Source organism: Arachis ipaensis, chromosome B7 (genome assembly GCF_059453495.1).
Source record: "Arachis ipaensis isolate K30076 ecotype BB chromosome B7, ASM5945349v1, whole genome shotgun sequence".
In the NCBI taxonomy this organism is placed as follows: Eukaryota; Viridiplantae; Streptophyta; class Magnoliopsida; order Fabales; family Fabaceae; genus Arachis; species Arachis ipaensis.
In genome coordinates, this window is record NC_142442.1 from 72,521,921 (window position 1) to 72,538,941 (window position 17,021).

Genomic DNA, 17,021 nt, shown 5'->3' on the forward strand with positions numbered 1-17,021 from the left:
TTGCTAGTAGGAATGATAGAGCGTTGGATGAACTCCAACCATATGTCCATGAGGACTTGGTCCAACCTTTGATCAAAGTTGACACTTCTAGTGTAAGGGCGTGAATTTTCTTGCATCATTGGCAAGTTGAATACCAACCTTACATTTCCCGGACTGAAATCTAAGTATTTCCCCTGAACCATGTAAGCCAATTCTTTGGATTCGGGTTCATACTTTGATCATGGTTCCTAGTGATCCATGCGTTTGCATAGAACTCTTGAACCATTAGGATTCCGACTTGTTGTATAGGATTGGAGAGTACTTCCCATCCTCTTCTTCTAATCTCTTGTCGGATCTTCGGGTATTCGCCCTTTTTGAGCTTAAAAGGGACCTCAGGGATCACCTTTTTCTTGGTCACAACTTCATAGAAGTAGTCTTGATGGACCTTTGAGATGAATCTCTCCATCTCCCATGACTCAGAGGTGGAAGCAATTGCCTTCCCTTTCCTCTTTCTTGAGGTTTCTCTGGCCTTAGGTGCCATTAATGGTTATGGAAAAATAAAAAGCAACACTTTTACCACACCAAACTTAAAATGTTTGCTCATCCTCGAGCAAAAGAAGAAGGAAAATAGTAGAAGAAGAAGAAAATGGAGGAGATGGAGGGGAAGAGTGTATTCGACCAAGGGAGGAAGAAGTGTTTGTAATGTGTGAAAATGAGGTAGTGTTGAGGGGTATATATAGGGGTGGGGGAAGGGTTAGGTTTCGTGTATTAGGGTTGGGTTTGTGAGGAAAAGGATTTTGAATTTGGAGGTAGGTGGGGTTTTGGGGAAGAGTTGATTGATGTGAGTGGTGAATAGTATTTGGGGAAGAGGTATGGAGGTGATTGGTGAAGGGTATTTAGGGAAGAGTGTTATGAAAGGGTGTGAAGAGGAGAGAAGAAGAGGTAGGGTAGGTGGAGATCCTGTGGGGTCCACAGATCCTGAGGGGTCAAGGATTTAGCATTCTTGCTCCATTTAGGCGTGCGAAATGCCCTTAGAGTGCACTTCTGGCATTAAACGCCAGGTTGCTGCTTGTTTTTGGCGTTTAACGCCAGCTTTTCTCCCATTCTTGGCATTAAACGCCAATTAGATGCTCTGTTCTGGCGTTAAATGCCGGTCTGGTGCCTGTTTCTGGCGTTAAACGCCCAGAATGGTGCCAGACTGGGCGTTTAACGCCCATTCTGCTACTCTTACTGGCGTTTAAACTCCAGTAAGCTCTTCCTCCAGGGTGAGCTATTTGGTAAAAAAATAGAAAAGATTACTTGAGAGATGTAAAAAAGAATAGGAAAAACATCTTTAAAATAATGAATCTTTTTCCTATTTTTTTTTACTAAACTAAAAAGAATCTTTGTTTTCAATTTTTTTCAATAACTTTTTGGTTTAACCATGATTGCAAATAAATGAGTTCAATAAAGAACTTAGAAATCCAACTTTGAAAAAAGAAAAGGGGAAAAAAGGGAAACGGGGTGTTAAAGGGAGTTCCGCGGTTACTCATTTTCGATATATAACTTTGGTAAGAGCCAGTTCATCTAAATAGAAATCTTAGGAAGAATTAGGTTGGAATAGGAAAAAATTTCCTATCTTTTTTTCATCCCCTTAACAAGAATAAGGTAATAATTTCACTATTTGGGTGATTGACAGAGTATTTTGTATTTATTATGCATAGAATACCTTACACCACTCAAATAAAATAGACTTCCGAAATGCGGATATATTTGAATTAAAGAAATTGGTATGGTATTAATTAAAAGGAAATGAAATAAAAAATATTTAATAGAAAAATTTAATAACCCAGCTAGAAAACAATTGATACAGTTGGATCCCCCACCCCAATTAGTCGTACTTTTAAAGTCCACTTCTTCCCCATACTACGAGAGAAAGGGAAAATGTAAAAACTACCATTAAAGCAGCCCAAGCAAGATTTACTATATCCATGTGAATTTTTTCTCCTATCTCTATAAAAAATATCACTATGAAGGAATTATTTTACTATTGTTCACTAATTCTTGTTGTTTTTTTTGGTATTAATCTAATCACTGAGAATACTAGAAACTATAATAACTATATATATTTATTTAAATCGCTGGTACAAAGTCAAAGGGGGGATTCGATTTTGCACTAAAACTATTATATTAACACGAAACAATTCAATAAATTCTATTAGAACATCAAACAAGTTTTGATCAGATTTCTAGTAGAGTCGAAAAACATTACAGATAAATTCTTTTTTTCTCTCATTTTTTAATTAAAAAGTCAAAATTCAATTCTCTTGTCGATCAGGCGACACCCGGATTTGAACTGGGGAAAAAGGATTTGCAGTCCCCCGCCTTACCGCTCGGCCATGCCGCCAAAACGATATATATATGAGAATACCCTTTTTTTATTGAAAAAGAGATATGCACTTTGATCGACAAACGCAATAATGGAAGGACAAAATGGAACCGTTAACTATACAATTCCTGAACAATTCTTGAAATCGAAATGAGAAGATGGTTTTGTCGTTATGAGAAAAAAAGAAATGAAATTTGATACATAATTTATCAATATTGCTTTTTTTATTCAAAAAACCTTCTCCATTTTAATTATAACAGTAACTGTCAGTATATTTAAACCCTAGAATATAACTAGAAATTGTTACAGAGATAATATCTATCGGGTATCTTATCCGTATTCTGCATATGATACGTATATACCAGAATTTGAAATAAGATTCTCGTGCTTCCATAATTGAAAGAAGTTTTCCTTGAAAAAATAAATTCAATAGAAATTGAAAATTGACTACGACATGCTCTGTACCGAATAAATAGGACTGCTATAAAAGGAATTCGTTAACGGAATTAACCAGACAAATCGCTCCACCAACTAAGAACGGCCATGCACCACCACCTATAGAATCAAGAAAGAGTTCTCAGTCTGTCAATCCTTACTATGTCTGGACCTGGTATGTTTCCCCGTGTTGAGTCAAATTAAGCCGCAGGCTCCACTCTTGGTGGTGCCCTTCCGTCAATTCCTTTAAGTTTTAGCCTTGCGACCATACTCCCCCCGGAACCGAAAGACTTTGATTTCTCATAAGGTGCCAGCGGAGTCCTAAAAGCAACATCCGCTGATCCCTGGTCGGCATCGTTTATGGTTGAGACTAGGACGGTATCTGATCGTCTTCGAGCCCCAAACTTTCGTTCTTAATTAATGAAAACATCCTTGGCAAATGCTTTTGCAGTTGTTCGTCTTTCATAAATCCAAGAATTTCACCTCTGACTATGAAATACGAATGCCCCCGACTGTCCCTCTTAATCATTACTCCGATCCCGAAGGCCAACACAATAGGATCGGAATCCTATGATGTTATCCCATGCTAATGTATACAGAGCGTAGGCTTGCTTTGAGCACTCTAATTTCTTTAAAGTAACAGCACCAGAGGCACGACCCGGGCAGTTAAGGCCAGGAGTGCATCACTGGCAGAAGGGACGAGCCGACCGGTGCACACCGATGGCGGACCGATTGGCCCAACCCAATTTTTTCATTCTGTTTTTCATTCTGTTTTTGATTTTTCAGTTATTTTTATGATTTCACATGATCATCAACCTAAAAAGAACATAAAATAACAATGGAAAATAGATAGATATAATTAAATAACATTGGGTTGCCTCCCAATAAGCGCTTCTTTAATATCAATAGCTTGACAGTGAGCTCTCATGGAGCCTCACAGATAATCAGAGCAGGGTTGGGGTCTCTCATCACCAAACTTAGAGTTTGGTTGTGGCCTCCCAACACCAAACTTAGAGTTTGAATGTGGGGGTTTTGTTTGACTCTGTATTGAGAGAAGCTTTTCATGCTTCCTCTCCATGGTTACAGAAGGAGACCCTTGAGTCTTAAATACAAGGTAGTCCTCATTCAACTGAAGGACCAACTCTCCTCTGTCAACATCAATCACAGCTTTTTCTGTGGCTAGGAAGGGTTTGCGAAGGATGATGGATTCATCCTCATCCTTCCCAGTGTCGAGGATTATGAAATCAGCAGGGATGTAAAGGCCTTCAACCTTTACCAGCACGTCCTCTACTAGTTCATAAGCCTGTTTCATTGATTTGTCTGCCATCTCTAGTGAGATTCTTGCAGCTTGTACCTCAAAGATTCCCAGTTTCTCCATTACAGAGAGTGGCATGAGGTTTATCCCTGACCCCAGGTCACACAGAGCCTTCTCAAAGGTCATGGTGCCTATGGTACAAGGTATGAAGAATTTTCCGGGATCCGGTTTCTTCTGAGGTAATGTCTGCCTCATTAATGCACTCAGTTCATTGGTGAACAAGAGGGGTTCATCCTCCCAAGTCTCATTACCAAATAACTTGGCATTCAGCTTCATGATTGCTCCTAGATACTTAGCAACTTGCTCTTCAATGATGTCTTCATCCTCTTCAGAGGAAGAATATTCATCAGAGCTCATGAATGGCAGAAGGAAGTTCAATGGAATCTCTATGGTCTCTGTTTGAGCCTCTGATTCCTTTGGTTCCTCAAAGGGAAATTTCTTTCTGTCCAGAGGACGTCCCATGAGGCTTTTCTCACTGGGACTTACATCCTCCTCACTCTCTCCAGGTTCGACCATATTGGTCATGGTTATGGCCTTGCACTCTCTCTTGGGGTTTTCTTTTGTATTGCTTGGGAGAGTACTGGGAGGAGTTTCAGTAATCTTCTTACTCAGCTGACCCACCTGTGCCTCCAAATTTCTAATGGAGGACCTTATTTCATTCATGAAACTTAGTGTGGTCTTGGATAGATCAGAGACTATGGTTGCCAGGCCAGAATAGCTCTGTTCAGAATTCTCTGTTTGTTGCTGAGAAGATGTTGGAAAAGGCTTGCTATTGCTAAACCTATTTCTTCCACCATTATTATTGAAGCCTTGTTGAGGCTTCTGTTGGTCCTTCCATGAGAAATTTGGATGATTTCTCCATGAAGGATTATAGGTGTTTCCATAGGGTTCTCCCATGTAATTCACCTCTGCCATTGCAGGATTCTCAGGATCATAAGCTTCTTCTTCAGAAGATGCTTCTTCAATACTGTTGGATGCAGCTTGCAATCCATTCAGACTCTGAGAAATCATATTGACTTGCTGAGTCAATATTTTGTTCTGAGCCAATATGGCATTTAGAGTATCAATTTCAAGAACTCCCTTCTTCTGAGGTGTCCCATTGTTCACAGGATTCCTCTCAGAGGTGTACATGAACTGGTTATTTGCAACTATTTCAATGAGTTCCTGAGCTTCTGCAGGGGTTTTTAGATGAAGAGATCCTCCTGTAGAATGGTCCAATGACATTTTTGACAACTCAGACAGAGCATCATAGAATATACTTATGATGCTCCATTTTGGACGCATGTCAGTAGGACACCTTTTGATCAGTTGCTTGTATCTTTCCCAAGCTTCATAGAGGGATTCTCCTTCCTTCTGTCTGAAGGTTTGGATTTCCACTCTAAGCTTGCTCATCTTTTGAGGTGGAAAGAATTTAGCCAGGAAAGCACTGACCAGCTTGTCCCAAGAGTTCAGGCTATCCTTAGGTTGTGAATCCAACCATGTTCTAGCTCTGTCTCTTACAGCAAAAGGGAAAAGCATAAGCCTGTAGACCTTGGAATCAACTCCATTGGTCTTGACAGTGTCACAGATTTACAAGAATTTAGCTAAAAACTGATGAAGATCTTCCATTGAAAGTCCATGAAACTTGCAGTTCTGCTGCATTAGAGAAACTAATTGAGGTTTAAGCTCAAAGTTGTTTGCTCCAATTGCAGGAAGTGAGATGCTTCTTCCATAGAAGTTAGAAGAGGGTGCAATAAAGTCACCAAGCATCTTCCTTGTATCTCCACCATTGTTGTTAGGTTCGGCCATGTCTTCCTCTTTTTTCAAAACTTTCTGTCAGGTTCTCTCCAGAGAGTTGTGCTTTAGCTTCCCTTAGCTTCCTCTTCAGAGTCCTTTCAGGTTCAGGATCAACTTCAACAAGAATATTCTTATCCTTGTTCCTGCTCATATGAAAAAGAAGAGAACAGAAAAGAAAATATGGAATCCTCTATGTCACAGTATAGAGATTCCTTATGTGAGTATAAGAAGAGAAGAATAGAAGAAGGAGAAGAGAAAAATTTGAACACAGAGAAGAAGAGGGGGTTCAAATTATGAGTAGAAGAAAAGTGTTAGTAGATAAATAAATAAATAGATAGAGATGAGAGGGGTAAGAATTCGAAAATTAAAATTAAAATAAAAGGAAAATATTTTTGTTTTTATTTTAATTATTGGTTATAATTCGAAAATTAAGAGAAGAAATAAAATAAAATTAAAATTTGAAACAATTAGTTAATTAAAAAGAATTTGGAAAAAATGGGGAGGAGTTTTCAAAAATTATAGAGAGAAAATTAGTTAGGTGGGTTTTGAAAAAGACAAGAAATAGTAAAACAAACAAAAAGTCAAGTAGTTAATTGAAAAAGATTTGAAAATCAATTTTGAAAAGATAAGAAGTTAGAAAAGATTTTAAAATTGATTTTGAAAAAGATATGATTGAAAATCATTTTGAAAAAGATTTGAAAAAGAAATTTAAAAAGATTTGATTTCTAAAATTAAAGTTGATTACTTGACTAACAAGAAACAAAAAGATACGATTTAAAATTTAAAGATTAAGCCTTTCTTAATAGGCAAGTAACAACTTGAGATCTTTGAATCAATCACATCAAATATTTTGTATTAATTTCAAAAAAAATAAGAAAAAGATTTTGAAGTCATTTTGGAATTTTCGAAAATATGAAAGAAAAAATGAAAAAGATTTAATTTCTGAAAAAGATAGAAATTTTTAAATTGAAAATTTGACTTGACTCATAAGAAACAACTAGATTTTTAAAACTTTTGACCAAATCAAACCAAATTTTCGAAAATTATGAGCAAAATAAGGAAAAGATATTTTTTGATTTTTTTATTTTTAATAAAGAGAGAGAAAAACACCAAATTGAAACAAAACATAGAAATTATGAATCAAAATAAGAAAAATATGCAAGAACACTTTGAATGTCAAGATGAACAATGATAAACCACTATTTTATGGTTTATCTTGTGCTCAATTGAGTGGATTTTATCAATTCTTTACCCACTTATTCATACTATTTGCATGGTTTTACATTTGCCTTCCTAATTATGTGCTTTGATTGAAAACATGCTTCTTTGGCCTTAAGTTCCCTATGTTTGATCCTCTCTTATTACCATTAGATGCCTTGATATGTGTGTTAAGTATTTTCGGAGATTACAGGGCAGGAATGGCTCAGAGGATGGAAAGGAAGCATGCAAAAGTGGAAGGAATACAAGAAGTTGGAGAAATTGCTAAGCTGTCTAGCCTGACCTCTTCGCACTCAAACGGCTATAACTTTAGCTATAGAGGTCCAAATGACGCGGTTTTAGTTGCGTTAGAAAGCTAACATTTGAGACTTCGATTTGATATATAATATTTTATATTTGCCTTGAAGCTAAGTGACATGAATGCGTGCTCCACACGGACGCGTCGCAGTGACGAAAATCAGCGTGGCAGATTTCTTCTCCAGCGATTTCTGGTCTGTTTTCGACCCAGTTTGCGGCCCAAAAAACACAGATTAGAGGCTATAAGGTGGGGGAATCCATTCATTCATAATCATCAGCTCATAATTCATAATTTTTAGTTTTAGATGTAGTTTTTAGAGAGAGAGGTTCTCTCTTCTCTCTTAGGATTATGATTTAGGATTTCTTTGCTTTCAGGATTGTTTCTTTTTATCAGGTTCAATTTTTCTTTTATTTATTTTCCCAATTTAATTTATGAACATCCATGTTAGATTTGATTTCCTTTATTAATGCAATTTGAGGTATTTTCAGATTTAATTTTGTTTTGCTTTATTTATATGGTTGTTGTTAATTTAATTTAGATATTTTCTTCCTTTTGGCTTTGGTTAAGTAATTGGTAACGCTTGAGTTGTCAAATAAAGCAGTGGTTGAAATTGGAAGTTGCTCCAATAACTCTAGTCTTTTCATAGGAATTGACTAGGACCTGAGGATCAAGCTAATTAGTCCACTTGATTTACCTTCATAGTTAGAGATTAACAAAGTGGGATTAAAATCCAATTCTCATCACAATTGATAAGGATAGGACTTCCAGCTCTATTACCTTGCCAAGAGTTTATTTTATTATTTCTATTTTATTTTTCTTATCATTTAACATACTGGTTTCTTACTTTCAAAACCCCCAATTTATAAGACTCATAACCAATAATAAGAACATACTTCCCTGCAATTCCTTGAGAAGACGACCCGAGGTTTAAATACTCGGTTATCAATTTTAAAGGGGTTTGTTACTTGTGACAACCAAAACGTTTGTAAGAAGGGTTGATTGCTTGGTTTAGTAACTATACTTGCAACGAGAGTTTACTATAACTTCTAAACCATCAATCTTCACTTCTTCAAAATGGCACCGTTGCCGGGGAGTTGCAAACGTGTGCCTTATTATTGATTATTGTAAATATTTGCTTTTTGGTTATTTATTTATTTTTATTTTTGTTTTTATTTTTTTCTTTTTCATAAATTAAGAGGTTATTGGTTTTTATTTAGTTATTAAAAATTTTTCAAAAAGTTGTTCTTCGTGTTCATCTTGTCCTTCAAGTTGTTCTTAGTTGTTTTCTTCGTTTTGATCTAAATTTTAAGTTTGGTGTCATTTTATTGTTTTTCTCTTTCCTCATTTAATTCAAAAATATATTTTCTCTTTATTTTTAATTGAATTTTCGAATTTTCCATAAAAAAAATTTTCAGATTTTGATTTTAAAATTTTTATCTTATCTTATCTTAGTTTTAAAATTTCAAAATTCAAATATTTTTCAAAAATCATATCTTTTTCAAAATCTTATCTTATCTTATTTCAAAAATCAAATTTCAAATTTCAATATTTAATTTCCAAAATTCAAAATTCAAAATTCAAAATTTTAATTTCAAAATTTTAAAATTCAAAAATCAAAATTCAAAATTTAAAAATTCAAATTTCATGTTTCAAAATTTTAAATTTTAAAATTCAAAATCCAAAATTTAAAAACTCAAAATTCAAAATTTAATTTTTCAAATTCAAAAATTTTAATTTCAATAACCTTTTAATTTAAATTTGTTTTTATTTTCATTTTTAATTTTTATTAGCTACCATGAATTCTCACCCCTCTCGCTTTGAGTTTGGTTCTAAATCCGTTGAAAGGAGTGGAAGCTATAACAGGAATATGCATCAAGGTCTAAGCAATCAATGATGGATGGAGCCAAGAGGATCTGATCAACCCTTTAGGCAACAACACCCTCCAAGATATCATGGGCAAGGACCACTCTACAATGCATACCAAGCTGATAGATATGGTGGACCCCTTGTAATTACCAACAAGCCCCACCCTATGCTTATGAACCACCTCCCCAACATACCTTTGAACCACCAAACTCACAAGCCTCTTTACACCATTTACCTCCATATGACCCTAACCCACATCCACCATACCAACCACCCCATGAACCGAATGAGCCATACATAGATCCACCCCAATCTCCATTGGATAACAATACACTCATCTCTAACATCATTGGTCTCACCTCTACACTCCAAAATCTTATATCCCGCATGAACCAACCCTCTACCTCTAATATTCAACCCTCAAGCTCTAGTACACTTCCTTTTCAACCACATAATGATCTTTTCATCCCATCACCACCCTCCATGGAACATCCATCAATCCAAGAGCAAGATGATCCCAATTATGCTATTGATATGGAACAGGAAAGAAGGAATCATCTTCGCGAATCCATACTTCATAAAGAGCTAGAGGAGGCCCTACGGGTAAAGGTAGGAGAGACCCTTGAAGATGAAGGAGTAGTTGAAAGGAGTTGTCATGGAAAGAAAATCATCGAGGATGAGTATGATTTTATACTTAAACAACTGGACAAAGCAGCAATTATTAAAAAGGAAGAAGTGGTTGCAAACTTAAGAGATGCTGTACCTCCATTGGAAAGTCCAGTCACAGAGCCTCCTTCCACGGTGTTTGATGTTGATGTTGAGGAGAGTGTACAACCTCCAAGGTATACCATGGTTGAACACTTGGAAGAGGTTGATCAAGAAATAGAGACTAAAGAAGCAGAAGCACAGCCTCCCATGCCCTTGGTGAGTAATGAAGAAGAGATTGAATTGGAAGAAAGCTACCAAGAGGAAGAGGTTGAAATTAAAGAAGTTTACAAAGAGGTGGAAATTGTCAAAGAGCACAAGGGAGTGGAGCTTGAAATCACCTTGCCAAAGTTATTGGAGACCCCTCCCCCTAAGTTGCCATCATCCTTCACAACATTCAAGTGGGTAAAATTCATATCCTTTAGCTTTCTAATCCCACTTGAATATGGGATACTGGAGACGGATGGTCAACTTAGAGCTCTTTGTGGCATTAAGAGTAAGAGGAAAATAGTCATTGGTAAGAATTGTCCTGCAAGGTTCATTATGGTTGGAAGCTTTAAGTTTAAATGCAAAGGTTGGTGTAAAGCTCAATTGAATAGGTCTAGGAAGCTGTTTGGTAGCTGCAGTGAGAATTCAAATTACTTATCACCCAGCTAGAAAAATACAGATCCCGACAAAAATGGGTGTAAAAGCAAGATTTGGGATCCTGGAATCTGCTCTGACATTTGTCACCCCGGGAGCCTAAGAATTTGTTTGAAGCTTCTTAAGGGCTTTACATGCCTAGTTTGGGACCCCGGAGGTTACTGGAAGTACAAACATTGGTGGAGATTCCTGGATGAGTTCAAGCCAAGCCACCATAATAAAGGACTCTCCAAATGTCCAACTTAAGGACAATAACTAAAGTGCTAGGTGGGAGACAACCCACCATGGTATGATCGTTCCTTTTTAACATTTTTTTATTTAGTTTTATTTTTTTCGAGTTTTATTTTATTTTATTGTATTGAACCTGGAGTTTTGCATAACATTCATATTAGCATTGCATTCTGCATACTGCATTAAAAAAAAAAAAGCACGCATGCGACGCGACCACGTCACCAGTGCGTTGGGAAGAAAAGAATTGAACAGAGAGTCACGCGAGAGCGTGGCTGGAGGCGTTCCTTTAGGATAATTTGACCCACACGACCGCATCACTGACGCGTCCGCGTCATGTGGCAAAAGAGCCTCCCACGCGTCCGCGTCACTCACGCGGACGCGCGTGACCAGGAAATCGACGTGAAAAGGATATATAGCCGAAAGTTGTGCTGGAGTAGCGCTGGACTGGTGCTAAACACACAAGCCTTACGACGCGACTGCGTGCCCCATGCGTCCGTGTCATACCCCCATAATGGCCACTCACGCGATCGCGTCGATCACGCGACCGCGTCACCCTGGATTTTGGCAATACTAAGTTTCGAACAGAGAGTTGTGCGAGCGCGAGGCTGCCCTCGCGCCAGTAGCATAAACTGTGTCACGCGACCGCGTGACGGACGCGACCGCGTCGATCCGTATAAGTGCAAGTCACGCGACCGCGTGCCCCACGCGTCCACGTCGCTTGCGCTGCACAGCTTATCCTAATTTGCCAAATATCTTATATTTTCTTCCCCAATCCTAATTTTTCCTCCCTCCTTTCTTACTTACTTCTTCTTCCCTTCTTTCCCTTCTCATTCTTCTTATCTTTTATTTTATTTTACTTAATTTATTTGCATATTTTGTTCATTGCATCTTAATTTTGTGCATATTTTTATTTTCTTTTCTAAATTCATTATTTTTCCTTTGGTGTTAAATGTTCTTATTCAACTGTTGCATCCTTTCTTGAATTTACTTTGGTGCTTAGTAACTTGTTTTACACTGTGGGATGATATTAATTATCTGCTAATGCTAATCTTTTATGATACTTGCACTTCATTTGCATTGACATAAACTTATATTGATATTTTCATTACCCACACTCCTCCCCTTTGTTGCAATTTCTGCACCACTGATATGCCATGTGCTTCTATTATTTTCTCACGAACATGTTGAAGCTTTCATGTAAATGAGACCCTTATCATCTGGCATTAATACCCATATTTTATTTATTTTCTATCTTTTGGGTTACTTTTCCTCTTTTTCTCTTCTTTCAGGCTGGCCACCGAAGACGGAAAAAGGGAGAAACTTCTAAAAGGGGAGACAAACAAGTTCATCTGCACAATCCTTAAAGAAAAGCATCATTTGGAACAACCCGTCCACCTGCACATCTCAGCATACACCGAGGATGGTGCAATCTTTAAGTGTGGGGAGGTCGATACCGATCTCCATGGGTTAGTTATTTTCTTCTCAACACCAATATTTTATTTAGTACATTATTACATTTGCATGTTTCATTGCATGATTTTTTTTATTTTATGTATTTAGCTACTACTTGGTTGAGAAATAATAAGTTTCTTTTTAAGATCCTATTTTTTGAAAAATTTCACTAATTTAAAATCAAAATTTTTGTGTTAAATTTGTTTGAAGTTGTATTTGGAACATAGTTTAAAAAGCTAAGAACACACAACCTGTGAGATTTTGAGCTTATTTATATGGTTATATTACTTAACCATAAATATTTCATTCTTGTGTGTTTTCTTCCCTATGATTGCAATCTTTGCTTTGTTCCATTCTATATGTCCATTATTTAGTGTATTTATATGCTTACATATGATTGAGGCCATTGTTTAAATTGCTCACTTATCCCAAATTAGCCTACCTTTTACATCACCTTTGTTAGCCCCTTGAGCTTTTAATCCCCTCTTGTTCTATAACCACATCACTAACCTTAAGCAGAAAAACAAATTAATTATCCCAAATTGAATCTTTGGTTAGCTTAAGTTAGAGATTGTGCATCAACTAAGTGTGGGGAAATTGTGGGAACATGGGTTAATAAGGGAATGTATCATGTTTTTAATTTATTTGAATTTTGGGAATTTGGGAACTTACTCATGTAAAACCGGAAAAAATTAAAAATCCATGTGCATTGATAAGTTATGTTTGCTTTTATGATTAAAAAAAATCCAAAAAAAAAATATATATATATATATATTCAATAAATATTTAAATAAATAAAGGGAACAAAATTACCCCAATATTAAGTTAATGAAAGATCAATGCACATGTGATAAATTAAAAAAAAAAAAAGAAAAGTTGATACATGAGTATGTGATGCAAAAGTGGAAATTTTGGGTAGCTAGGCATGAATTAGAATTATATAGAGTATATGTATGTTAGGTGAAAGTTTAGGTTAATTAAAGATTCAATTTATAGCTCACTTAGCCATATATATACCCTCACCCTTACCTTAGCCCCATTACAACCTTGAAAAGACCTCATGATGTTTGCATTGGTACATTAAATTTTTGTTGATTGGTTAGATGAAAAACAAAGTTTAGAAAGCATGACTAAAGGAGAGTAGAGTGATTAACCCTAGACACTTGAGAGTTAGAGTGATATACACTACTAGTGAGGGTTCAGTGCTTAATTCTATGTTCCCTGCTTTCATGAGCTATCTTCTTACAAGTTTATTTGATCTTTATTTTATGATTTGAATTAGTGAAATCTGATTTATGTTTATCTTGAAGAGCTTATTTACTTTTAACTAAGTAGGTAGAAACATTTTGCATGTAGTTGCATTCATATAGATAGGTTGCATTTCATATTAATCTACCATTCCTCTTCATCTTTATAGCTTCTCTTGAGCTTAGCATGAGGACATGCTATTGTTTAAGTGTGGGGAGATTAATAAACCACTATTTTATAGTTTATCTTGTGCTCAATTGAGTGAATTTTATCAATTCTTTACCCACTTATTCATACTATTTGCATGGTTTTACATTTGCCTTCCTAATTATGTGCTTTGATTGAAAACATGCTTCTTTGGCCTTAAGTTCCCTATGTTTGATCCTCTTTTACTACCATTAGATGCCTTGATATGTGTGTTAAGTGTTTTCAGAGATTACAGGACAGGAATGGCTCAGAGGATGGAAAGGAAGCATGCAAAAGTGGAAGGAATACAAGAAATTGGAGAAATTGCTAAGCTGTCTAGCCTGACCTCTTCGCACTCAAACAGCTATAACTTTAGTTACAGAGGTCCAAATGACGCGGTTTTAGTTGCGTTGGAAAGCTAACGTCCGGAACTTTGATTTGATATATAATATGCTATATTTTCCTTGACGCTAGGTGACGCGAATGCGTGCTCCACGCGGACGCGTCGCAGTGACAAAAATCAGCGTGGCAGATTTCTTCTCCAGCGATTTCTGGGCTGTTTTCGACCCAGTTTGCAGCCCAGAAAACACAGATTAGAGGCTATAAGGTGGGGGAATCCATTCATTCATAATTATCAGCTCATAATTCATAATTTTTAGTTTTAGATGTAGTTTTTAGAGAGAGAGATTCTCTCCTCTCTCTTAGGATTATGATTTAGGATTTCTTTGCTTTCAGGATTGTTTCTTTTTATCAGGTTCAATTTTCCTTTTATTTATTTTCCCAATTTAATTTATGAACATCCATGTTAGATTTGATTTCCTTTATTAATGTAATTTGAGGTATTTTCAGATTTAATTTTGTTTTGCTTTATTTATATGGATGCTGTTAATTTAATTTAGATATTTTCTTCCTTTTGGCTTTGGTTAAGTAATTGGTAACGCTTGAGTTGTCAAATAAAGCAGTGGTTGAAATTGGGAGTTGCTCCAATAACTCTAGTCTTTCCATAGGAATTGACTAGGGCCTGAGGATCAAGCTAATTAGTCCACTTGATTTACCTTTATAGTTAGAGGTTAACAAAGTGGGATTAAAATCCAATTCTCATCACAATTGATAAGGATAGGACTTCTAGTTCTAATACCTTGCCAAGAGTTTATTTTATTATTTCTATTTTATTTTTCTTATCATTTAACATACTGGTTTCTTACTTTCAAAATCCCCAATTTACAAGACTCATAACCAATAATAAGAACATACTTCCCTGCAATTCCTTGAGAAGATGACCCGAGGTTTAAATACTCGGTTATCAATTTTAAAGGAGTTTGTTACTTGTGACAACCAAAACGTTTGTAAGAAAAGTTGATTGCTTGGTTTAGTAACTATACTTGCAACGAGAGTTTACTATAACTTCTAAACCATCAATCTTCAGTTCTTCAAACACCAAGAACTTATTTTTGAAAGTTTTTTAAGAAAAGAAAAACATGCAAGACACCAAACTTAAAAATTTTCAAACTTTAGACACTAACAAATTAAAAATGCATATGAAAAACAAGAAAAGACACAAAACATGAAAATGCAAAGATCAAACAAAGAAAATCATCAAGAACAACTTGAAGATCATGAAGAACATCATGCATGAGTTTTCGAAAACTTTAAGAAAAGTTAAAAAGATGCAATTGACACCAAACTTACAATTTGACACTAGACTCAAACAAAAACACAAAATTTTTGGTTTTTATGATTTATTGAAATTTTTTTTTTGTTTTTTTGAAAATTATTTGGAAAAAGAAAAATAAGGATTTCAAAATTTTTAATAAGAATTCCAGGAATCATGCAATGTTAGTCTAAAACTCCGGTCCAAGAATTAGACATGGCTTACTAGCCAGCCAAGCTTTTAGTGAAAGCTCCGGTCCAAAACACTAGACATGGCCAATGGCCAGCCAAGCTTTAGCATACAAATCAGGCATACAACAGATGAATTGATAAGAATCAAAAAGCTCTTATGATGATGAGTTAAAACCTCGGTCCAAAAGATTAGACATGGCTTCACAGCCAGCCAGACTTCAACAGATCATCATGAAACTCTAGAATTCATTCTTAAAAATTCTGAAGTCATAGAATAATTTATATTTTTTTTTGTATTTTTCGAAAATAAAATTAAAAATAAAATGCTTAAACATAAAATTACCTAATCTGAGCAACAAGATGAACCGTCAGTTGTCCAAACTCGAACAATCCCCGGTAACGGCTCCAAAAACTTGGTGCACGAAATTGTGATCTCAATTGCGCCAAAAACTTGGTACGCACTATCATAATCTCAATTCTTCTTCACAACTTCGCACAACTAACCAGCAAGTGCACTGGGTCGTCCAAGTAATAAACCTTACGTGAGTAAGGGTCGATCCCACGGAGATTGTCGGCTTGAAGCAAGCTATGGTCATCCTTGTAAATCTCAGTTAGGCGGATTCAAATGGTTATGGGATTTTGATAATTAAAATATAAATAAAATATAAAATAAGATAGAGATACTTATGCAATTCATTGGTAAGAATTTCAGATAAGCGCATGGAGATGCTTTGTTCCTTCTGAATCTCTGCTTTCCTACTGCTTTCATCCAATCATTCATACTCCTTTCCATGGCAAGCTGTATGTTGGGCATCACCGTCGTCAATGGCTACCTCCCTTCCTCTCAGTGAAAATGGTCCAAATGCACTATCACCGCACGGCTAATCATCTGTTGGTTCTCACTCATGTTGGAATAGGATCTGTTGATCCTTATATGTCTGTCACTATGCCCAGCACTCGTGAGTTTGAAGCTCGTAACAGTCATCCCATCCTGGATCCTACTCGGAATATCACAAGGTTTAGACTTTCTGGATCTCAAGAATGGCCGCCAATAATTCTAGCTTATACCACGAAGACTCTGATCTGAACCAGGAGCCCAAGAGATAAACACTCAAGCTATGCAGATAGAACGGAAGTGGTTGTCAGGCACGCGTTCATAGGCGAGAATGATGATGAGTGTCACGGATCATCACATTCATCAGGTTGAAGTACGAGTGAATATCTTGGAATAAGAATAAGCTTGAATTGAATAGAAAAATAATAGTACTTTGCATTAATTCATGAGGAATAGCAGAGCTCCACACCTTAATCTATGGGGTGTAGAAACTCCACCGTTGAAACTACATAAGTGAAAAAGGTCTAGGCATGGCCGTGAGGCCAGCCTCCAAACGTGTACAATGGTCTCAGTTTTGAAATATGAAAACTAGATCTCAAAATAAATCTCTAAAAGTAGTTTTTAT

The 17,021-nt window shown here is 36.1% G+C and overlaps 2 non-coding genes across 2 annotated transcripts; one reads left to right on the forward strand and one right to left on the reverse strand.

Moving 5' to 3' along the window:
• Positions 1–2,294: 2,294 nt before the first annotated feature.
• On the reverse strand, positions 2,295–2,365 carry TRNAC-GCA (transfer RNA cysteine (anticodon GCA)). Its single transcript has one exon. It is a non-coding gene; the product is annotated as a tRNA-Cys (tRNA).
• Positions 2,366–5,379: 3,014 nt separating this feature from the next.
• Positions 5,380–5,483, forward strand: LOC148552979 (small nucleolar RNA R71). Its single transcript, XR_015893953.1, has one exon. It is a non-coding gene; the product is annotated as a small nucleolar RNA R71 (small nucleolar RNA).
• Positions 5,484–17,021: the final 11,538 nt, after the last annotated feature.